Below are 25585 nucleotides of genomic sequence, written 5' to 3' on the forward strand. Positions count from 1 at the left end.
ATGGGCAGGAACCCACAAGTTTGTAAATTACTCCTGAATGCCTCACCTGCTCGCCTCTGACAAGAAATGACAAATGGTCATTGCTGAGTTACTTTTCTGCTGTGGAGAAATCATTCATTTGCTTGACATTGCTCTCCCACAAAGGGGGCCTTCTGTTGTTTCCCCTTTGCAATTTAAAAATTTATAGTGAAATTAAATTCTATTACTTATTGTGGCTGTGTACCAACTTAAACTGCCATTAATCACAAAGGCAGAGAATACAAAAGAATGATTTGAATGCTGCGTCTTTTAGGGATTGAAAAGAAACAGGAAATCAAACGCACAACTGGGAAGAATAGGGACTAGACAATGGCAAGAAGAGAAGAACCATGTATTTTGAGACCTTTTCTGTTAAAAGTTTTAATAAATTACCCTGTGATTCAAAGCATATGTATTGAGTTTGTAATATATTATTTGGGATAACAAAGACAAAACTTAATTATGCAATGCTGGGTTACTTCTGCAGCTGGCACTACTGCTGGCAATTTTTTTTTTCAAATTTACTAGGGGACATGCTCCAACTGGACTTATTACTAAGAAATGATGGTTTTATCTAGCATTTTCACCTTATTTCTTAATCCCACTTGATCACATCAAAATGGAGAAATGCTTGGCCTGGATTCTTAAAGACCTGGAGTCCACTACCTGCTCTCCGGGTACTCTCTGTGGCACTTTAAAAACATCCCACAGATTATTTTGCATTCCTCAAATCAAGAAGAGGGATTTGTATGTCCTCCCCTTGAAAATGGGCCAGCTTTCGTGATGGTGTGGAGCAACAGAGAGAGGCAGGGAAGTTTGTTTGCTGTTTGGTTGAATATTCACCCTTGAAGGTTTTAGCAGCCCCCATAAATTTGCTACATTGTCTGCTGACTTGTCAGGAAGGCTAAATTAGCCGACATTAAGAGAATCGTAGGCACACTCTAAGACCAACTGCGTGAGGAGACAGTGGGGCCGGCCGCCCTCTGCACTGCTACTATTTTCTAGTTCCAGCTCTAGCTACCCTTTAGCGACAACGAATGCAGACCTGAGCTGTAACCACCCAGCTGTGCTCTCTCTGAATTCTGGAATCACAGAGTGCAAATGAGACAATACAGTGAGTACTGTTTTTTTTAAGCCACTAAATTTGTTATGTGACAATAGATAACCGGAACACTCTCTGAACCTCAGTAAAGATGTGCAGGAAGGATGAGAGTGGCAGGTAGGTGTATATCATCAGACACAAAGCAGGTACTTGGTAAATGAGAGCAATTATAGTACCAGTAGTTTAAATCACATGTACAAAAGCTTGATGAATAAAGGAAAACATTCTGACAAAATTCCATCCACCTAGTGTAACAGACATGAAATTCACCACTGGGTTGTTTGCATTGAATTTGTCTCCATTAAATTAAATCTGTCTCAAACCATACATGCCTGGTCCGGGAAATAGTTCAGTCTCAGTCCGTCTGGGCCTTCTCCCTATCTTGGGTAATCCCAGAACACAGAGAGAGTACCTTGTTCTGACAGGAGATCTGCTTATTAATCAGAAACGCCCTGGACATCCTTGTACTGATCCTGGATAGCACACCTCTTCCTGTGCCTCCCCAGCTCTCTCTAACCGAGTTACCCAGGGCTGAACTGTGCCACACTGACCACACCGGTTCTTCCCATTCTCCACTGTCCTCCTTCCCCAGAGTGTTTGCATTGCAGAAGGACCCTCTGTTGAACCCGTTACCTTGGTTCCCCTCTCCACAGTGGCAGCTAATCTTTTTTCATATTCTAAGCACCAAATACATCATTCTTTGCTCCCATAACATCCTCTAAGGAAGCTCTAAGGCCTATGCTAAATCTAAGGTCAGACCTTAGAATGCAGAACAGCCAAAGAGCCCCTTTCTAGTAGAAACAATATTAGTACCATACCTTCCTGTATAATATAATTTCACTTAATTTTTAATAACTATTTTCATATTTTATATTGATTTAATAATTACCATTTATTCCACTCTTGTATTATACAAATTTTTTGTATTTTCAAAACAATATTAAGATATATTATTATATATCATTTTATGTAATTATAAATCCTGGACTATTCTATAAAGCATTTTAGAAATATTTTGTTGAAAAAAGAAAAAAATAAATGTCACTTAATTTTTTGGTTTTGATCCAATTACCCAGCATTTAATAACAGGTATTATTCTTTTTCATTCTATATGCAAGCACATATATTTAATGTCTAGACCTGTTTTATTCATTTGTATATATGTGTATACAACATCTATGTGCCTGAATACAAACTTAGTGTGCTTTATATTATTGGCACTCTACTAATTATGATGAATGACCTAAACAAATCATAACTTTTTCAGTAAATTTAAGACAATAGGAAATAATGCTATACTTTCATCAATCAGTTGTTCAGTTCCTGGGCCAAATTAATTTAGATTTCAATGTTGAGTCATTCAAAAATTTTAATACTAAAAAATTATTAACAACAGCTTAGAAAATCTTCAAAAAAATTCAAAATATTTGATCTATGAATTCATCATTAAGGAAGAATTTCATATCATTAAAAACTCAGAGACAAAGTTTATCATTTCCCAAAAGCAATTTAGAAATTTAAGACCGAGTTATGATTCGTTGATTGCTAGACAATTTATTTGATTTTCTGTGCTAGTCTCAGGGGAAAGATATGGAAACAATTGCTGTATACTGCTCTTATTCAGTTGATACGTGTTAATTTAGAGTGGGCCTATGCAAACAGAAGACACCACCATAAAATGGACCATTCTGCGCTCAGAATCCCTTTGGAAATCAAGCATTCATAGAAAATATCACTTCTAGGCTTAAGGGAAAGATGTTTTTCTTATTTTCCTCAAGTTCCACATTATGCACAAAACCCTCACTTAGAGTTACGGAGTTTATGGGAATGCTGCCTTAAGATTCTGCCGTGACAGTAACTGCCTGGAAATAATTTTGTCTGCTGTTCCCCTGCACACAGCCAATCTCAGTTATAGGCAATGTTTATATTCACCATAGTTATGAAGTATTAGTTTCTAGTTAGAATTAAAGAGGAAAGGAGGAATGAGACATGTAACAAACTTGTTTACCTATGTTTCAGTGTATTTACTATTCTTCAGCATAACTGTTTCAGTGAGTATTATGCTTCAGCATAATACTGTTGTGCCTTTTGCACACTGCTAAATTCCTTAGTCTCAGAGAATTATTTGAGGGTTGCCATTCTTTGATTTTCTGATTTTTAAAGTATTCTTTGATTTCTTCTTGTCCATTCTGTTAGATAAGGCCCACAGCTTTCAGTGGTATAAATAATGGACATACTAGTAACTGTGGCTGCTCTGAGTCGTGGAATAGGAATCATAGAGAAGGTGTATTATAGCTTCTTATTTACCAGGAGGCAGAAAAATAATAATTGGCTCAAAGGCAAATGGCTAGTTGGTGGTCAAGTCAGGTTGTACAATTTGTTTTCTCCATAAAAAGGGTAATGAATAAGAGAGATGTCACATATTTGACCAGAAGTATATTTGAAAAAATAAACAACCCGTCTTAGACATTTGAAGTGTTGCCAGATCTTATGTAGCAATACAAAGACCTGAAGAATTAACGAGTAGGGGAGACTGGTTGTAGTTTTGAGATAACAGAAATGTAGAAATGGCCATGGGAAGGAAGCAATTCAACTTTTTCAGGTCGTGATCTCAAAAAAATGCTGTATTTGCTAGGTTTTGATATCAAAGTTAATCTAGCTTGTAAAATAAATGGAGACATTTCTTTTTTGCTCTCTGCAGTAATACACACTAAGAACCAGAGATAGTATCTGTTTCTTGATATTATCTTAATACTTACTCATAAAATCTTCTGAGTGGACTCACTACACTTAAGGTTGCTTTAAAACAAGTTAAAAGTTTATTCCTAGGGAAACTTGTTCTGTAGAGCTTTTAAAATAAATTTTGGATTAATTTTGGATATACATTTCATTAAGTTCTAAGTATAACAGCATAAATCCATTAAAGTGTTTCTCTCAAACTTTTCGATTTCTCTGGTTTATTCATAGTATTCCCCTCAATGTCATTGTCAAATACATTTGGCTATATTATTTTAGATTCTGTTTGTTTAGTCTTTTGCTATAATGCTCAGTCTTTGTTTTTTTATGCTTTTATTTTTGTTTTAAAATTAACTTCTGCTTTTCTGTTTATAAATTTTTTCTTCCTTACCTAAACTCAATTTGCTTATAATTTTCCAGCCTGTTAATTTTAATGTTTATAGAATTTATATTCTTTGTAATAATGGAAGCATTTAAAATTATGTATGTCCATTTTATATAGATATTTTAAATTGTCCATAATATTGAGTACACACACACACACAAATAATACTCTATTATAGGTGACTTTTTCGAAAAAGTTTATAGAATTAAATGAAAGTATGTACATTTTGTATAGCTGTACTATGTTTTCATGCTTTTAAACTTATTTTTTACTTTTTAGTTCTTATATAATCTGAATTGTTCTTATATTAAGAAATATAATGGCACACTGTACGGTATTTTAGTTCTAGGAGGGAAGAATAAGTTGTATTTCTTTTTTCAACATTGTGTCTTCAATGGCTAGCTTTGTGCTTCTCACATAGTTATTCTTCAAATATTAGAAGCATCAAATTGAGTTCTAACATTTTTAAATATTCAGTACCCAAAACTATCACTATTTCTGACAGCTATGACTACCTCAATCTCTCTAGATTATATGGTTAATGATAATTTAACATATTCTTACTCATTTTCCTCATAGACTCATAAACACTAGCCTACATTGGAGTCCAGAAATCCTGGCCACAGGACCAAGGTTGATTGCACACTGCATGTCCAGGGGACTCTGAATACATGTCCTAATAGGTCTTGAAGAAGCCTTCTGACAACCAGACTTGTCTTGATGGGCCAATTTTGAGAAAGTGACACTAAGATGACATGGGAGTTGATGTTACTACAGGAGTTGACAGAAACTGTGGAAATCCTGAAATCCTCTGAGATCTCTGCACAAGCATAGAGCCAAGGAGATGCTACCATTTCAGGCAGGGAAACTGCCGCCACTGTGATATGTCAAAATGGGGCTATGGCCACAGGAGGAAACATCATTATTGGCAACTGGTGCTCCTGAAGTTATTAGATTGGATCTTCAAGCACAGAATTATTACCCTATCTCCTCCATGTCAGAGCTGCCAAAGCTAAGCACTGATTTTTCAGCCTGTAGGCTGGGCTCTTCCAGTTGGCAGGCCAAGTATTCCAGCAGTTGCTGCCTCTCATTCATTGGGATTAATGCAAACTACTCTCTCTGTCACTGATCAGAAGTCACCTCCTGTCATGCACAGCACGGACACCCTGGATTGCTATATTCATCTCTAATTGCTGATCCCCTTTGCTGCCCCTAATTGTCCCACCTCATTTCACCTACCATCACTGGGTTATAGCCACCTTCTTATTCTTCTGAACCTACTTATTATGATAATAGATTTTTCATACTCTACTTACCAAAACCCCAATATGTGGGTGGCAATTCATCAAGGCTACAGTTTTTCTTGTTTAATAGAGGTATTGGACCTGCTTTCCTCATGATAGTCCACTTTTCTAAGTTCTGTGATTTTCAGTAATGTGAGTCACCTTTTGGTTAATCTTTTGGGACATTCATCAATTTAGTTTACAATATAGAGCCAAACCTTTGCCAAACTCTTTGATTGTCATACCAATATACCATGTTAGGTGGTCCCAGGGATGGTTAACATCCTTCACTCCATTTTTTGTATTAGTTAAAAAGTCTAGTGCTATGTTCTGATCACTCTTACCCATCATCTGCTTTTTCTGATATGCATAATGAGAGGCTGGATACACGATGAGGAATGGCCAGATAACATGTGGGAACAGAAGTCTGCCTCACAACTCACAGCAACCTGCAATCAGGAAGCCAATTTACGGTCTGTCTCAACCAATCCAGAAATGAAACAATATATCCCATAGAAATGGGTTTCAAATGTCTGTGTCTTGATTATTGACAATTTGCCTAATTTTTGCACCATTTCCAACAGAGGACCCACTGGAGAAAGCTGAATATACAGTCCTAACCTGGTGCATATGATGTCTCACTTTCTGGTTAGCCCTGCAGCGTGGTGGGTGGCAGCATGAGCTGGTTATACAAGGGCTGATTGGCATATGGGCTTCAACCCATCCCTGTGTGTCACTGTCACCTATGCATCACAACCCCTTTTGAGCCTTAAAGGCCTGATATGAGAAAAGTAAGATAAAGGAACTTATAAGTCAGTTGGGTGAGATTAAAGTGATGGATGTAAATGAACTACCCTGGCATTCCTAAATGTTTGTCTCTTTTCGTTTTTCCATTTACAGGTGTTTACCAGCCACACAGGATGACTGTGGTGTACTGTCAATCCCTGAGAGACTGTTTTGCTGGTTGAGGATAAGGTCTGTATATTTATCTTCACAAACCTTTCTTTTTCAATATGTTAATTCATGTATTCATTTAGCTCACTCTTTCACAGAGTGCCTCCTCAGTAGCAGGTTCTTTTTTAGATATTGGGGCAGGAGAAGAGGACAAACATAGTTCCTGACATCTTAGAGTGGCAAATTTAAGGAAAAAGAGTGATACACAAAGTAATTTGAACATATGAAAGGAGAAATCCAAGAAATTATAAAACTCTTTAGAAGGAATGTTCAGTTCAAAATGGCACACAGCACATATGTCTGAGTATGATGGAAGAAACCAACTATTGCTGAAAATACAATATGCCATTATCTTACAAAGAAGGTTAAGCATTGAATAACTACTTATCAATAGAAAATAGGGTGAAATTAGTAGAAGTATGGAAATAAAGAAAATAGAAGCACAAGAGGGCAGATACTAGTAGCTGTTGGGTACCATATACAAGGCAATTTCTATGTCTTAAGTAATTTAATCCTCAGTGAGGTAGACACAGCTACTTTCATCTGCTACTTATGGATGGTGAAGGTGAATTCCAGAGAGATGATGTGACTGGTCTAAGGTGAGACAGCTGGAAGCAGAGAACGTGGGCTATGGCATCGGGTGGTGGGGCTTACAGCCTGTGCTCTTAACCATTGCATTTTCCTGGCTCTGAAGGTAGAAGGTAAGCAGATATCTAACTAATTATCTTCCATGGAGAAGCACAAATTTCAAAACCAACACATTTAAAGAACAAGAATTTTTCCCAGGCTTCTGCCTTGGCAATTGAGTAGGTGCTCAGGCTAGTTAATAAGATAAAACTCTAGAAGAGATATGCCAGTTATTTTTTCCAGATTAGGAAGAGGCTTGAGTATTTTAACTCATATCCTTTAGTTTTAAGTCCACAAAATTGAAATAACAATAATATTTTAATGCTCCTAATAAACATACAATATACATTTATTTCATTATAATCCAGTTCAAGTATTTTATTATAATGGGTTTATTAGGTTATAGGCTTATAATAGGTTATAATAGGTTTATAATAACCTTTTATAATATTTTATTTTATATTATTGTATTTTATCATATAAACATTTTGTTATAATAAATAATAGCTTTATTATAGTACATATCAATATAATCTAGGACATAATTATAATAACTATTGTTGCAGTGCTATTTATAATCTTCAGATATTTAAAAATTTAATGGAGGTCCTTATGGAAAGGCTAATAATCACCATATCCAGAGTAGTTGATAAGAAGAGAAGATAGCATGTTTCAAGGGGTTAATCATTCTGCTGGCACCTTCAGTGAATAGTCATGCTTCTACTCCTTAGGTAAATGCTGTTGTATTCCATTACACCACTTGTGTGTCCTATACAGTGCCAGGGATACAAGAATTTTAAAAATAAATGTAGTCTGTGAATAAATTAATTATAATGTATATTTATTTAAACTAAAATAAGCAGAGACTAAAAATCATATTTTCTGTCTGTTTATTCCTGGTGTTTTTATCTTAATTAGATATTCTAAAATATTAAGGTACATCAGAGCCCTTTTTCTTTCCACTGCCTTCACAAGGATTATTGTTTTTCTCTTTTTTTTTACCTAAATAAAAAGAAAATTGAAGACTCATTATTTTAATATAATATCTCTTTGACTGAGGGAGTAATTAAAAAAATTTGAGTATTTGTGTGGTAACTAATATGATTCTTCATATTCAGGATTTACCACAAAGACTGTCAGTCCAAAGTCTCTTCTCTCACCCTTCCCCCACTGATGGTCTATTTCCCACTGAGCAGCCTATAAAATGGAAGATAATGCTAGCTTGGCATCTATGTTCTTCAAAACAGTCCATGTATGACTAATAAATGTATGCCTGTTAGGGCATCCATTCAGGTGTCTGTAAGGTATCTGCATGAGTAAGCAAGGGGACAAGAGTGATAGAGAAAAAGCAGTTATCATATCATTACTTCTTGTAGAGTAAAACATGTTAAAATAAAAAAAGAAAAATTGTGTCACTCGCCATTTAGTGTTGGTTCTTTTAAAGAAAGTAATCTATATTTTAGTCTTAGGGTTAGAAGACATAGCTTGGGGTCAGTGGTCTTAGCTCATAAAAGCTAGTTATCATGACATGTATCTTGCATGATCTGCTGGTCTCTTCAACTCAGATATAGTTCATGTGGAATTCCCCTATATCTCTTTGCCTCTCTCTCAAACATACACAGGCACCAACAGATACATTCTACTTATTCTTCAGTGCACCAGTGGACTAGATCATGATGAGTCCTGTTAATAATTCAAAGATAATGACCTCATCTAGCCACCTCCCCACCAAACACTTTGGCTGCAAGCATGGTGAACAGAATTCTGTCTTTCATCTTCTCTCTGCAATAGGGAGGTGTCATAGATTTCCTTGGAAATCTATGAGTGGAGCCCTGTCTTTTGTCTCTGAAATGTAATAATGAAACGGCGCCCCTCCCACTTCTCATGTCACAGTAACCATGGAGCTTGCACTGTGAATCCCTAACTACCACCCTGCACTGCACAAACAAGAGCAGAGATTCACCCCTACCCCTACCCCATTACCTACTCCCTGCTTCAGACACTGTGTGTGGGTGGAGCCCTGTCCTCTGGGTAGCATACAAGCAGGGTGGACTGGATGAGTACTAAGAAAATTTGTACAAATAAATTGACAGTTGAACCGCAACCTACAAAAACTGTCCAGGAAATGCAGTTTTATCCTAAATAGGTCGACTCCATTCTAACGTAAAAGATTTAAATAGGAATCAAAGTTTCAAAATATAATTGTCAAAGCACTAAAATGGAGGTGCAAATTATTTGTCAGACCAAAAACCAGGAAAATCTCAGGATGAATGAGAAAAGATAATTAACAGATAGAACACTGAGATAACATATGTGTTGGAATAAACAGACAAAAGTTTTAAAGCAGCTATAATAAAAATGATCTAACAAGAAATTACAAACACTTTTAAAACAAATAAAAAAAAGAAAATCTTGGTAAGGAAATAGGCTATATAAAGAAGTACCAGATCAAATTTTAAAACTGAAAGAATGTAATAGCAAGATAAAAATTTCACAGAATGGACTCACTAGCAGAATAGAGATGCCAGAGGAAGAAATCAGTGAACTTGAGATAGATCAATACAAAGTAACTTATTTGAACAACAGAGAGAAAACAGAAAATGTGCACAGGACTTAGGAAGGAATGTGTGGAACAATAACAAAAGCCCTTACGTTTGTGTCATCAGTTCCAAAAGGAGCAGAAAAAGGTGGGGCTGAATATGTATTTTTTAAAAATAAGCAAAAACTTATTCAGTGTATCAAAAAATCCTAAATACACAGAGCAAAAGTCTGAGCAAACCCTCAGAGATAAACCCTACCAATTTCATGTCCAGTACAACATTATCAAACTTCTGACAACTAATACAAAGAAAAGAATCTTCAAAGAAGCCAGAGGGAAATGATTCATTACCTATCAGAAAATCTGAAACAATTCAAATGACAACTGGTTTCTCTTCAGGCACTATGGGGTCCAAAATGAATTGATAACATTTTTCAAGTGCTGAAATAAAAGAATTTTCAACTCAGAATATTATGTTTAGCAAAATATTCTTGAGAAACGAAGGTGAAATGAAAGACATGTTCATGTACAGGAAAATGAGAAGATTTTATCATTGGCAGATCTGCTTTATATGATTAGCTAAACTTTCTTCAGAAGGATATGATAACAGAGTGGAACTTGAACATGAAGAATGAAGAATGAGTAATAGAAAGGGTAAATACGTGGGTAAATATAAGACTTCTCTTCTCATGTGTTTTTAATTTATGCTTGACAGTTAAGAACAATAATCATAAAATTGTCTGATGTGCTTCTCAATGTACATGGATAACTATATTCTAAAACCACAATAGTAAAGGTGGGTAGTTAAGTGACCTAGAATTAAGACAGCTATATTCCACTTGAAGTGAAAAATTTTCAAATTTAGGTTCTTTCTGTTTGGTGCTATCATTTTTGTTTTCTATAAGTTTTTCTTTTTTAAATCACAGTTTCTTTAACTACACATTGTTCAATGCTTCTTATCTGCCTTTAATTGATTCTGAAGTTTATTTTTATGTGAGGGTTCCTATAAATCCTTTTCTTTGTTTCTGTTTTCTTTATATATGTAATATGTACACAATATAGAAAAGTGTATTTAGACATATTATGTTGGTGATTTAAAAATCTGAAGCAAAGAATGTTTTGATAAGTTTTAAGCATAAATCCATTTTTAAAATTTCTATTTCTTTCTAAAACTTTAAACTAGAAGTCAACTTTTTTCTATAGTAGTGCATAATGGATTAAATCCAATCCCTTTAAAATTAATTGATGATCACTACTTTAAAATTTTAAATTGAAAAACATGTTCTGACTTCTTACTTTTGATAATTAGAAGTAAAAAAAAGGCATTGCCAAGTAATATACATGTGCATCTCCTTTCAAAAGTTTATTCTATTGATATTTGCATACTATTCTTAGGTGGGAAATAGCAGTAAAGATATGGCAAATTCCTGTATGTGAGCTAATAAAGGTTCTTGTTAGAGGAATGGATTAGGATTATTCTATTCGGAGAATACCTAATATTATATGTCACTAAATTATAGAATGCAGTAATAGTCTGATAAGTACAATACTGAGGAAAGGCACCAAAATACTGTGGTTAGAAGTAGAATATCTGGATGCATATAAAAACCATCTGTAAATTAGAAATATTTCTCTGGGCAAATGGGATTAAATATGTTATTGCTAAAGAAAAGTAACAGCAGTTGGTACTCTTCAGAAACAAAATGGATTTGATTTGAAACTTGAAAAGGAACAAAAATGTAATGTTAACTATAATTTTGAGCCAAAAATCCATTAAAACTATCAACGGCCAAAAACTTTGTAACTACGGGATCATTTAAGTACTTGATCTCCATCCCAATCAACTCCTGAATTTGGTTTAATAAGACAGTTGTGAGGATTCACATAGGAAAGGCAATAGCCAGTCACCAAACTCACTTTTTGGAAAATAGAAATCTTTTGTCTATTATGTAAACCCAATCAGCAAGCAGTCCTAGTAAATCTGCAGCAGACAGACAAAAATATGAATGAATCAATAAATACGTAAGTAAAACTCCTGAAGACTTCAATTCAATGAAGCAGAGCACCGAACCCTTAGAAAGCAGTTTTTAATATACTTGTTCTTTTACTACTTTCTTTAGGAAACAAGACAATGAAAGAAATAGCAATGTACTCTGTTCTTACTAAAATAAAATAAAACAAAACAAGACAACCGCCTCCAAACCAAAAAGAACAAAACTAACAGAAAGAGAAAAACACGCCCTGGTATAAAAAGGAGTTAAGAAATACAGAATGAACACTTTTTTCTTTTACTTCCACAGCATATATTCAGTTTAGCTGGTTAAGTAAGGAATTAAACTCAATTGCCTTGTCCCCCATTAAAATATTCCACTAATTATAAGTAATACATGTATATTGTTGTAAAGAAATCATTGAGTTTGATAGGTGTCTTTCCAGGTCTTTTTTCTCCCCACTTGGAGTGTGCAATTGAATTATATATGATAATCATTTCCCTAGTGATTAAATGTTTATATTAATAGATCATGTGTTTTTTGCAAATATGATTTTTAAAGTCCACACACTAAAGGTTTGCATAAAAAATAAAAATGTCCTTGTTGGGCATTCATGGTATTTAAAACTGACACTTCCATAAAATTTCTGTGAATATCTTTCCTATAAGTTTTTCTGAATTTTCAGGGAGGATGCAGACTACCACCCAGGTAAAGAAGTGAAATGGAATGCTCCCAGTATCATAAAAACTACCAAGCCCCCTTCTCTTGTTACCACGTCTTCTTTGTCCCAGTTAATCACTGTTCATATTTCTGCCACCATGGAAAAAATTTGCCTGTTTTTGTATTTACTTATTTAAATGGACTTTGTGTCTAGATCCTTTAGTGCAATTTTGTTTGAGATTCAGCCATAATGCTGTTGCCTATCTGCAATAATTTTGTTCCTGCCGTTTGCATAGTGCTACACATACAAACTACAAACCCAGGTGAGGTGGGAGGAGGTCGTGGAGAGGACGCGCCTGCCCGCTGACCTGAGAGCTGCACCGCCCAGTGGGAGGTGCCTTGCCTCCACCCGGCCTTGCAAGTTTTTTCACTGAAGCCATTTCAAGGACTAGCCTGGAGAGAGCAAGGTGGTGAGACCAGGGGGCCTGTGAAGGAGACTGAACCCCGTTAAGGCCTCTGTATAAACTTTTAAGATTCTGACACAAGTGCGGAAATCTCATCTTCGCGCTGCGAAGACATGCCTTGGAGGTAAGCGTCGGCACTTATGACACCTGCGGCCCACCTGCGTGGAGCGGCCCTGCTCTTTCTTCCGTCTCTCCTGCGCCCTGTGTACGGGATCCGGTTCCACATTTCACCCGAGAGCTCCTGAGGTTGTGAACCAACACAGGCCACATAAATAATTTTTCCACTTCATTATTAATATGCATTTTGGTTGTTTAGAAATAGAAGTTTTGTTTGGCCATAAAGCCAGAGCACACTAGGGTTTAGAAATTGCCAAAGGATTTTGCAGCGTGGTTGAACCAGTTTATATTGCTACCAACAGTGCATATTTCATTTGCTTCATTTCCTTGCCAGGACTTGATGTTATCTGATTTTTGCCTATTTTTCTGTTGGATTTTCTATTTATCTTTGTATTGATTTGTTGCAATTTTTAATATAACATGCCTACAAGGCCTTTACCAGACACATATACGGTACATACCTTCTTCCAATCTGTCTTGACCTTTATTTCTTTCAATGTTATCTTTATTTGAATGAAGTCCAAATTACCATTTTTAGAAAATTTTATTTTGAAAGTGAAGTGAGCCAGCTGAAACCACCTAAATCCAATAATGCAAATTAGCATAACAGGTAAGAAGACATATTAACATCGGGTACCCTCTAATACAACTCACTGAGTAGGAAATAGCCCTCTTTGGTCTTAAGAAAAATGAGTAACACAGTTTAATTAAGCGAATACATCAAGTGAACTCAAATAGAGGCACGTTATGCAAAGTAATTTACACAGTAGTCTTCAAAAGTGTCAGAAGTACTGAAAAAAAAAGGAAAATTTGAGAAATGGTTAGGTGGTTTCTGTTGGCACTCTTCACTGTAAACAGTAATGTTGTAGTTACTGTTTTTCTACTTGTATTTAATAACTTTTGGAGGAGATACTTTAAAGTGAAGCAAACATGCTGTGCTTTAACTCATCATTTTCACATCTGTTACTACAAAGATTGCAAAACAATTTGTCCTGCAAATTTTGCCTGCAAAAATTATTGCTGTGACCTTTAAGCAGATTTTCTATTTCTCAAATTTCTTCCTCATTTATTAGTCATTTATAATTGGTGCTTTTTGAGGCTTTGTTTAAAAAATTATTGGCCCTTCTCAAGCTTATGTATATATTAACTCCTGTTTATGGTCAATAAACTTGATAGTTTTATTTTCATATTTAAACTACCATTCAAAGGTTTAATTAATTTTTATGTATTTTGTGAGTTTGGGGTCAGAATTTTTTTTCCATATGGAAATCTGCATTAACTTAGCATTATTTATTAGGAAGCCCCTTGCATTGTGTGCCACCTTTGTCATAAATTTAGTATGAGTCTCTGCGCAGGTTTATTTCTGGTCTTTGTTCTTTTCTGTTTATTTGACATCTTTCATTCTCTTTATTCCTTACTATGTAATGATTTTCGATGCCATTTCAAATGATAATACTCTTATAGTTTCATATTGTCTTGCCAATGGGTTTCAGCCTTGACAAGTTCGTTATGGATTCAGTGTGACCAAAGAAAATGACAGCAAAATGATCTTTGGGGTGAAAGGGTTTATTACTCGGCTTGTTTTCCCTGCAGTAGGTCAAGCACTAGCATCTCTGCCCCCGTCCAAAGCACTGGGCCAAGGTCTCTATATAGGGCAATAATAGTTTATTGCCTAAAGGCATGGAAGCAGTAGCCTAGCAACAGGCCAGTTACATCATTAGGTGGTTTAAGTTCAGTGAGGATCCTGCCCATAGGAACCCCAAGTTCCCCACAATATTCTAATTATTTGTTTTTCTACAGCAATACTTTTTTTAAATGTATATACTGACTTCAAATCTAGGGATCTTCCTAATTCTGCTCTCATAGGTTTTCTGTATATTCTTCTGGATTTTCTTCAGTTCTATTTTCTCTATTTGATTTTTGTACATTTTATTTTTTCTTTCAGTTCTACTTTGCTGGAAACTCAAAATACAACTAGAAGTAGTGATATGAAATTTGCCTCATTCCAATTTTCAGAGAAAGCCTTTACTCTTTCACTATTTAGTATTTTTGCTACAAAGACTTAGTTGAAATTATGTAACTCTTTCAACTCAAGTAATATTCCTTGTTTTCCAGTTTGCTAAGTTTTTTTCATAAGTGAGTGTTAAATTACATAAAATCTGTTTAATCATTGTCTATGAAGCATCTGAATTTTTTCTTTTTTGAGAATCTGAAAAATTATGTTGATGATTTTTAAAATGTTACATCACCCTTATATTCTTGGATTAAATCTAATTTTGTTGTTATGTTTGTAATGCTTTGTTATAATATTTTTGTTTGCTAACTTTGGTTGTATATTTTACATCAATGTTGAATGAGATTGGCAGTAGTTTTAGTGTTGTTAAAATCTACAGTGATCTTGCCTGTATCATTATTAATATGAGTAATGTATATCTTCTTTATCTTTAGTTAGTGTTGATACAGGTCAGCATATTTATTTTTCTGTAACAAATATTTGGTTATTATATATTTGATTTTTACTGCAGTGATTCATTGATTTTCATTCATTTTAAAAGTGAGTTGTCATTCTTACTGTTGCATGATTGAAGACAATGTGTCCTTTTTCTATAGCTACATTGAGATTGTCTTTATCTATGGTTATTAGTAGTTTTTCTGTCATGTGCCTTGTTGTAATTTTTTAAAATTTATTTTTCCTACTTGGGGCTTATCATATTTGATGTATTTCATTAATTTCAAGAAAATCTTAGCCTTTTTCTGTCCAAATATGTCTCTGTTCAATTTTCTCCTCCTTCTGAGACTTCAGTTTTACATAATATATAATTTTTTAGATAAAAGTGAAATGTATATAATTTTACATGGAAAAGTGACATGTAGTTTTATATGTAGAAGTAACATATATGACATATATAGATCACATACCCTTTTTGATTTACTCTGTTTTCATCTGTATTTTTCTCATGCTTTAGTTTGGATGTATTCTAGTATTATTTCTTAGTTCACTGAAACTTTTCTCAGTAATGTCCAATCTGCTGATAAATACATATATTGAGTTCTTAAACTCAGTACTGTATTTTTGCTCTCTATAGAGTTTCAGTTAAATTCTTTTTTTCAAAATTAATTCTAGTTCTTTAAATGATCAGTCTCATCATCTATTTTCTTGAATTTGTTAACCATTTTATTTTGAAGCAATTCAGTGTATTATATTTATAACTGATGATCATTTCTCTGGTCATCCACTGACATGCTAATAAATCGTTCATCACCATTGCTCTAATTATGTGTTGAAGTAATGTATTATTGTAGGGCATTTCCTAGAGACAGACACACTTTGTACTGGATTTTTGAATAATTATTTATTTAAAAGTTTGGAAGGGAGGTGAAATATAAAATCTAAAATAATTTAATGGATTATTAAGTACATGAAGATTGGGGTTCACTTACCTGTTTTCTAATTTATGAAGTCATGATTTGTTGAAGTGGAGATAGAGCTGGTGAAAAAATATTGTAGTAGTAATAGCTATAAATTGCTTTAATGGGCTTTATATCTTATTCAAGTGATTAAAGCATGTTAATTTCAAATTTTGTAGTTCTACAAGTCATTTGGAACTGAGTGTATTATTGAGTGGAAATAAATATGATTTAGTCATTAAAATTAGACTAGCAGCATTGACCTTAAACCTGGACCAGAGAAATAAAGCTGTGTGTGATTTTAATGGTACCAGTCACAGGTCTATAGTTTATTTAAAAAAAAAGAACTCTGCTTTTCCTCCCTAATACTACTAATGGAAGTTTTGAGAAATTTGACTATACTTCATTTAAAAGAAGAAAACCTTTTCATTACATGATTAGAAACAGAGAGAATAGCATAGGAGGTATGAAATGACTAAATATATGCTGGACTATCTGACATCAGACCCATATTCAAAAGATTTGCATCTAAGTTGCATTATGAAGAGAGTTTTATCAACAGACTTGTCTTCCCAGTTTTTCCCTGCTAGGTAATTCCTTTACTTTAGTCTTAATTTTAGTTTAGATGTGTGAGCCTTGTTCTTCTGAAACAATATAAAGGAAATTAAAAATTGTTGTCCAAGGATTAGCAACACATATTGGAAGTTTGAAATGAAAAGCAAGATCTTAGTCTTGGTCTGGCTACATTAATAGTAATTACATATTTACTAGAGCTTGGCTTTAACCAAGAATAGTTACATAGGCTCTATGTCTATTGTATACATATTTTGTCTCAGTGTTCAGATGGCTATAATCACCTCTCTAATGTGTTCTGTTTTCCTGTGCTATCCTTGTACTCTTCTACATGATTCCTTTGTGTTTCCAGTTTACTAAATAGGATCAGTAAGTCAGCTTTGAAGGGCATGCTCCACCATCTGTGACTCTTTTAGTCATCATATGGAAATCGGTTGACTTCCAGGAATTCAGCTGATGCCCCTTGTTGATGATATAAAGCAGGTGAAGTGAATGGTATCTGTTTCTTCATTTCATAAAAAATGAAAGTATATTAAGTAGATGAAATTCTTTAAAATCTCATTTATTTAGTGCCTTCTAAATGCTTTTTACATAGCTTGCCCCCTATTTGACTTCTTTCCTTACGTTATTTGGTGGGAAAAAAATTAAGAGAAAATAGAATTTAAATGTATTTTCTCATCTCTTTGAAAGATTGATTAGGCATTATCAGGGAAGTTTAAAGTTTGTCTGTTGTTTGTTTTTCCTCTGAGAGGAATGAAAGGAACATATGGGCTGGAGGAAAATTACTTTGTCTCTTTTTCAAAGTCTTCTATCATTTTAGAAAATATTATTTATTATATACTTTAAAATATCAATTTTAAGTGTCAGTTCTCTACTTAGACATTTACTATTTTTGTATATATATATATTTTTTTTTCGTATACTATTCAAGATACTTGCTGTATTTTGGCTACATAATGATTCCTTCCCTCTAGCTCAATGGACAGATACTCATTCCTTCTCTATCAATTGACCTAGTGCATAATTTTAATGGGCATTCATGTTTATACTGTGCAATGCCAATTTTGAATTCAAATATCCAAGTACTTTCAATGCATATGCAGGATCACCAATTTACACAATTTGTGTTTCGTAGCTTGAACATGTATATGCATTTTTTCCTTACAAAATGGCACAACTATTGCACAAAGGTTAATAGTGTTAATTTCATTTTTGATAACACATCCTACCAACACTGTCTACGTTTGGCTTACTACTGGGTAAGGAAGGACTGAAAGAAGGAACTGTAGTTTCACTGACTTTCCTTTTGCTTCTCTGTCATTTTCAGCATAAGTGGTTGGGTAATAGAGGGCAGTAATGTAAGAAAGAAAGAGTAGAATAGAGTATTGTTATTCTTGTTCCTTAGAATGCCATTGCCTTCATCTGGTTCTGGGTCAGACAGAAAGCATGTCTTCTTAGCCCTGTCACCATGACAGTTTACCGACTGGGCGATGTAACAGTCTTAACTTGCACCTGCTTGACTCTTGCTGAACTTCAAACATTATTGATATAGTTTAATTGTGTATGTACTCATGCGTCATCACGAATGATGCATGAAAATGGGGGCAGGGAGCAAACTACAACAAGCATGTATGTTGCACATATCTTTTCTGTTCACACGAATGTTCCATTGTCCCAGTGGACTTGACTTAAAAAGCTTAATTTCAAAATAAAATTATTAAACATTTCAAGGTATTGACAGCAGGACGTTAAATCAATGTGGAGCCTTTCTGAGTAGGGAGTCAGGTGCAAATGCCTAGCTCACCTGTTCATATGCTGGCCCTGCCTACATCATCATCAGCTCAGATTTCTCTTGGTACATAGAGATTACACACAATCCTCTAACAATTCCCTTGTTTTCTCTTTCCTTTCCTTTCTCTATCTTTTCACTCCTCCCTCCCTTCCTTTCTAAAATTATGTATTAAATACAAGCTGTTTCTCCTTTACTTAAATGTATTTTCTTCACCCAGTTTGTTCCTGACTCCTGTACTCTTTTTTCATATTTTATAGGTGTCCGTGTCTTTTTAACTTGCCTTTAACTCCAAATCTGGTACTTTACCACACTACGTCCTACTCTTTTCTCATCATGTTTCATACTGTTTTGTGGTTCTCTTTCTCTGGAAGGCCAGCAGTGTGTTCTCAGAGGAGAATTGGCCTATTGTGTCCACCATACTGTATGTTTTCAATAAAATTTGATGAATGAAAATTTATGTTGTGCATTTACCTTTTTTAATTAAAGTATCATTGATATGTAATCTTATGATGGTTTCCATACACAATGCAGTGGTTCAACATTCACCCATATTATCAAGCCCTCATCCCCTCCATTGCAGTCACTGTCTATCAGCATAGTAAGATGTTACAGAGTCATTAATTGTATTCTCTGTGCTGTACTACCCCCCCATACCTACCTGTATTGTGATTGTGAATTAGAATGCACTCACCTTTTTAATAGACTATTTAGAGATGTTATTTCAGGGATAACTAACTAGATATAATTTAAAACTGGGAAGCATTGTGTTAATTTAGATACTCATAGTTCTGTCTTTTCTCTTGAATTTAATGTGTGGGCTTTTTATAAAACAACAATTCAAACTGTTTTGGTTGTTTTTGAACCTATTTGGAGTATTAAACTCTCAGAAGACTGTTCTCAGAAAAATTAATTCTTATTATTGATCATGTATATTTTGAGTTTTACTTGATAAGCTTTATCTTTAATCAATACATTTTTCTTTATTTTAGGAGATGATAGAAATGGTATTTTCAAAACAGGCAAAACCAGTTTACTTATAAATATTGAACTCTATAAAAATGTACACTGAAAGGAAAAAACATATACAAAGGGAAAATTGGCAGTATGATTTGATAATAGCATAATAAAAACTTCCAGCTAAGATCTTTATATTTTTGTAAAGCAGAAGTTCTACAAAAGCACAGTTTGATTTCATTGAATAATCTTTATTTGTTAGAGCAGAAATCTCTCTACCTGCTGCTTGAATTTTCACTTTATTAATTGAATCTGCCATTTTTTTCTAAAATCAAAGAAACTATTTAATTATTTTAATAAGTTTCAATATAGATGTGGGAGAATATATATATTGAAGTTGAGAAGTACTTTTCAAACATAGTTATGATTTTGAATTCAATTGAAATATTTAAAATTTACTACTTTAAAGAGAACGCTTATTTAACAAAGATTCCAACATTGATATTATACGTTATTCTCATTAATTGGAATTTGAAATGATACAGAATTTGATTTATTATTCAATATAACTTTATATCAAATTTGATTTCAGGTACTTTATTCAGTTTGGAAGCTCATAGGATGGTCTTCCTAAGTCCTATTAAAAATATATGTTTTGGAATTTAAACTTGACATAATTTCAGTAGCTTGGAAATTTTAATATGTTTCCATATGAATTGGTATCTAAAATTTTCATGTGCTTCAAAATATAAATGAGTTAATAATGCTTAATTAGCATGAATATAATTGCTTTCAGAGGGAGAACATTCTTTTTCTTTTATTTTATTACAACAGATGGGTGGCAAACAGCCATTCGACATGTAATTTTTTTGAACATTGAATTATCAAGGCCTTTCTAGGCAACAACTAAGCATACTAGGAAAAAAAATACCATCATCTATTATCTCTCTTCCACCAGTTCTACACACTTTTGCACTTACAAGAAAAAAAGTCGCAGTTTCCCACAGTGTCTTGTATTTACAAATAGCATTCATAACTTTTTGTAGCTTACTAAAATTTCCAGGCATTTTTCCTTCACACAAATGGAAAGGGCTAAATCTTTGACCTCTGCTCTCCTCCAGAGACAGCCTTCTGTGTTTAAGGTCTCCTGTGATTAGATCATTCCACTCAGATAATCTCTCCCTTTTCAGGTCAACTATCCCATAAAACACAACAGTCATGGGAATAATAGCCCATCATATTCATTTCTGGGTTTAAACCATTTCTGTGGTTTAAAAAAAAGAGATCTACCCATTTAACAATTTTTAAGCATACAGTACAGCATTTTACACTCTAAGCACAGTGTTGTACAGATCTCTAGAAAATTTTTAGCTGCATGATTGAAACTTTATACCCATTGAACAACTCCTCATTTTCTCCTTCCCCAGCCCTTGGTAAACACCATTTTACTTTCTGCTTCCACGGGTTTGACGACTTTAGATAATTCATAAGTGGAATCATGTAATGTTTGGCCTTCTGCAGCTGGCTTATTTCACTGAACATAGTGTCCTCAAGGTTCACCCATGTTGTAGTACATGGTAGCATTTCCTTCTTTTTTATGACCAAATAATGTTCTTTTATTCTTTTTAAATCATACTTTTCATACACTATCATATCATCATCACACATTCTTTATTCATTCATCCATTGACGGACAGTTAGCTTGTTTCCACCTCTTGATTATTATGAATAATGCTATTATGAACATGGGACTAGGGATATATCTTCGAGATCCTGAATTCAATTCTTTTGGATAAATACCCAGAAGTGGAGTTGCGGAATCATAAGATCTACTTTTAATTTTTTGAAATACTTCCATATTTTTTCCATAGTGTCTGAATCATTTTATCCTCCCACCAGCAGTGCCCAAGAGTTCCACTACCTCCACATTCCCACCAATACTCATTCTTTTCTTTTTTTGGAGGGGGTTGGGGGGATGTTTTTATTTTGATTTCCAGAATGGCCATCCTAACAGGGGTGAGGTGATATCTCCTTGTGGTTTTAATTTGAATTTCCCTTATGATCAAAAGGTTGAGGATCTTTTCATGAACATTTCAGCCATTTGTATGTCTTCCTTTTAAAAATGTCTACTCAAGTCTTTTGCCTATTTTTAAGTCAGATTATTTGTCTTTTTACTATTGAATCATAGGTACTTCTTATGTATTTGGATATTAACCCCATATCAGATAAATGGTTTGCAAATATTTTCTTCCCATCCCATTGCCTATTATCTCTGTTGACTATTTCCTTTGATGGCAGTTTTACACTTTGTGCAGTATCATTTGTCTATTTTTTATTTTGTTGCCTGTGCATTTGGTGTCATATCTAAAAAAATCATTGGCAAGACCAATATCAAGGAGCTCTCCCTCTGTGTACTCTTGTACAACTTTTACAGTTTCAGATCTTATGTTTGAACTCTAATTTGAATTGATTTTTGTGTGTAGGGTAAGATAAGGCTCCACTTTCATTCTTTTGCATGTGGATACCCAGTTTTCTTAACACCATTTGTTAAAGAGACTATTCTTCCTCCATTGTGTAGTTTTGAAACCTTTGTGGAAGATCAGTTGGCTATATATGCAAGGGTTTATTTCTGGGTTCTCTGTTCTGTACTATTGAGCTGCATGTCTGTCTTTAAGCTAGTACCATATTCTTAACTCCTGTAGGCTTGTAATGTGTTTTGAGGCCCAGGGAATGTGAGGCCCTCCAGCTTTGTTCTTGGTCAGATTGTTTTTGGATATTTGGGGCCCTTTGTGGTTCCATGTGAATTTTAGATGTCTATTTCTGTAAAGAATGCTGTTGGGATTATGATAGGAATTTCATTGAATCTGTAGATTGCTTTGGGTAGTATTGACATTTTAACAATACTGAGTCTTCCTATCCATGAACATAGGATGTATTTCTATATATTTGTGTCTTTAATTATTTGAGCAATGTTCTGTATTTTTCAATGTACAAACCTTTCACCTCTCAGGTTAAATTTACTCCTAAGTATTTTATTCTTTCTGATGTTGTTGTATATAAGATTGTTTCCTTAATTTACTTTTTGGGTTGCTCATTTTTAGGGTATAGAAACACAACCCTTTTTTGAATGTTGATTTTGTATTCTTCAGTTTTACAGTATATTTAATAGTTCTAGCTTTTTGTGTGGAGTTTTTACAGTTTTTTACATATAAGACCATGTCATCTAAGACCAGATAATTTTACTTCTTTCCTTTCCAATTTTGATCCTTTTATTTATTTTTATTGCCAAATTTACTCTGACTAGGATTTCCAGTACTATGTTGAACATAATAATGATTTATTTGGAATATGAAAGCTGGGCATGCTCAGTGCCCCAATCCTCTACAGACTGCTGTTTCTTAAAAAGGACTGGATGTAAATATAAAGGTGAAATTGCAAAAGGGAATCTTTTTTTCAGGAAATCTCTTCTCCCTGAAGACTCCAACCTCTTCCTCCTTTATCAAATAATGGCAGTTCCATTGGGCAGTTGTCCCACCTTCCCAGACACATTGATTCTTCTTCTTATCATTATGTATAAAGAGCCTATTATCACCAGGAGGCTGGGGAATACCTATTACTACTGCCCTTCATTATCCCCCATAGATAAAATTCATGGATACTCTATGTAGAAATGAGAATAAGTGACTCATAACAGTAAAGGAATGCATATGACAGTGCTGGTAGAGTTTATTCTTTTTCCAGATTTCCTTCTCTTCCTTGGGACCTGCTGGCTGTGCTCTGATCTGATTGTCTCTTGAAAAATTCATCCTATTCATTAGCATTAGAGTTGTGCCATGGATACAATCACTATCAAAGGATAATACAGTTTTGGGGAGGAAAACACAAAGTGATACTAATTTTAATCTGTAAGAAAAAGGATAAAAATTGCAAGGAAGATTATGGGAAATGAAAAATTGACAAGATGTGGCCTTGTCAATTAGACACTAAAATTTATTGAGGTCCAGAAGTTGAAATGAATACACTATTAAGCAACGTATAAGAAAAATTAAAAATGTATTTAGAATATACTTGGTGTATTTGAAATACAAATATTTATTCTCAAATATATATTTATATTATTCTTTCAGTAACTGGTTTTTGTGTATTGTGTATATATATGTGTATGTGTATAAATTTATATCCATATATATATATCTTTTTAACTTGGATTGTATGGTGCATGCTTTGATGCCTCACTCAAATTACCCTTCAGAAATGAAAAACTGATTTTTCCAGTTTCTGGAGGCTTCACCAACAGAAAACCTTCCTCTGTCAGTTACCTACAGGAACTGGGCTGAAGAGAGTTACTTTGTTCAAAGTCCAAGCCTGCTTCCTGGGTAGCCAGGATTTATAAAGACCTGGCCCCATTAATCCAATTTAGGAAAATGCTGACGGGCTTTTCCTGCTTCACAGCTCCTCATTGGGTAGGGCTGGCTGAGGAAGGTTTCATTGAGGGAGCATTGCAGCTTAATTTCTCCCATGGTCTAATTTTGCTTCCTTCCTTCCCTATTCTTCCTTTCACAGTTGTTGATCCCAAGAACATTCCCTAGGAAGCCTCCTGCTGGCTTATTTCTATCTCACAGCCTGCTTCTTGGGGAGTCCAGACTGGTAAGTTGCCATAAACAAAGTAAAGACTAGGAGCGTTTCCGAATCAGTGTCTGAAAGTCAACTCTTAGAACGTTAATTCAACAGCACTATTTAGTAAAGGTACACTGCCTTTGATAAATGTAAGCTTTTCCTATTTCTTTGTAGGGCGGTTTCATTAGTTGATTTGGTGGAGCTCGTTTTCTGATGTAAATTAAGGATGCAATTATTGTAGTTCATTCCTTAAGGTGAATTCTAGGGTGCTGTAAACTTTGGAACATATCTATCCCTTATACTAACACAAAAGGAAACTGTCCTGGCCCCTTTAACTACTTGCTGCTAACAGCACACTAATGAATGAAAACTGAGAACAGGTAATAGTAATGCCAGGGGGGGCACTCAAAAACATCCCACTGCCCGTCAACATGCAGTTTCTTCTTTGTGTCTTCCCTTTGTCTTTTCTATTTTAACCCTGACTAAGGGGAAATAAAAGCAGATGATTAGCTTAAATTCAACTTAAATTATGGTTTTAGACATAAATGATTACTACACTGAATTTAACTGAGAATTGAAAGGTTTGAACTACTGAAATGTACAATAAAAATGGAAAGGCTTCTTGGGAGAAAAAAACCTGGGTCATAATTTTTATTTCTGCTATTTTCTGACATTTTTAGTGGCTTATGGCAACTGAATTGCTTTCCAAAGTAAAACTAAGCAAAAGTGAATTGGGATATGGAGAAAAATGCTTAAGTGGCCCTGTCAAAGATAGTGACAAAGTAATATAAATATTTGGCATGTTTTGTAAATATGCTGTACTCAACCAAAAGCTATTAAACCTTGAAAGGACTGGTAACATAATAAAATTGAATGGGACTATTTCATTTTTACCTGTTTTCTTATAATCTATTGTATACTTCATTGGATTTTTTTAAGATATGGATTTTAAACTTATAAATTCATATCTAAGCATTAGCTTTTAAATGTGTCATCAAAATTTGTGCCACCCGCATATACAAAAAGATTTAATAGCATATAGGTTTCTTTCCTGGATTATACAATGTATACTAAATACTTCTTGATAAATCACTGCCCTTTCATATTGTCATAAATAAGAGAAAATTTTCTATAATTTACTGATTGAGGTTAAATTTTATCTCTTAAATATATAAGCCACAAGCTTAGAAAAGTAACACTGTGATGAAATGCACGGGCAGGCTTGTATCATCAAAATTTCAGGTTTGTGGTACCATTTGTTAACTCTTCTTAAAGTTTTAATGTAATATGTCCAGTGAAAATTAGAAAGATAAACTCAGAGACAAACTCTTCTCTTGTTGAGAAGAAAGTGGTCTTGTTGGAAGA

The 25585-nt window shown here is 34.2% G+C and overlaps 1 long non-coding RNA gene across 2 annotated transcripts; it reads left to right on the forward strand.

Moving 5' to 3' along the window:
• Positions 1-923: 923 nt before the first annotated feature.
• LOC108388234 (uncharacterized) lies at positions 924-24251 on the forward strand. Of its 2 annotated transcripts, XR_012133679.1 has the most exons (4): positions 924-1132; positions 6425-6499; positions 12592-12883; positions 24167-24251. It is a non-coding gene; the product is annotated as an uncharacterized lncRNA (long non-coding RNA). The 2 variants fall into 2 exon arrangements; XR_001851041.3 differs by lacking the exon at positions 24167-24251 and having other exon boundaries at positions 12592-16743.
• The last annotated feature ends 1334 nt before the right edge of the window (positions 24252-25585 follow it).

This window comes from Manis javanica, chromosome 1 (assembly GCF_040802235.1).
Source record: "Manis javanica isolate MJ-LG chromosome 1, MJ_LKY, whole genome shotgun sequence".
Taxonomy (NCBI): Eukaryota; Metazoa; Chordata; class Mammalia; order Pholidota; family Manidae; genus Manis; species Manis javanica.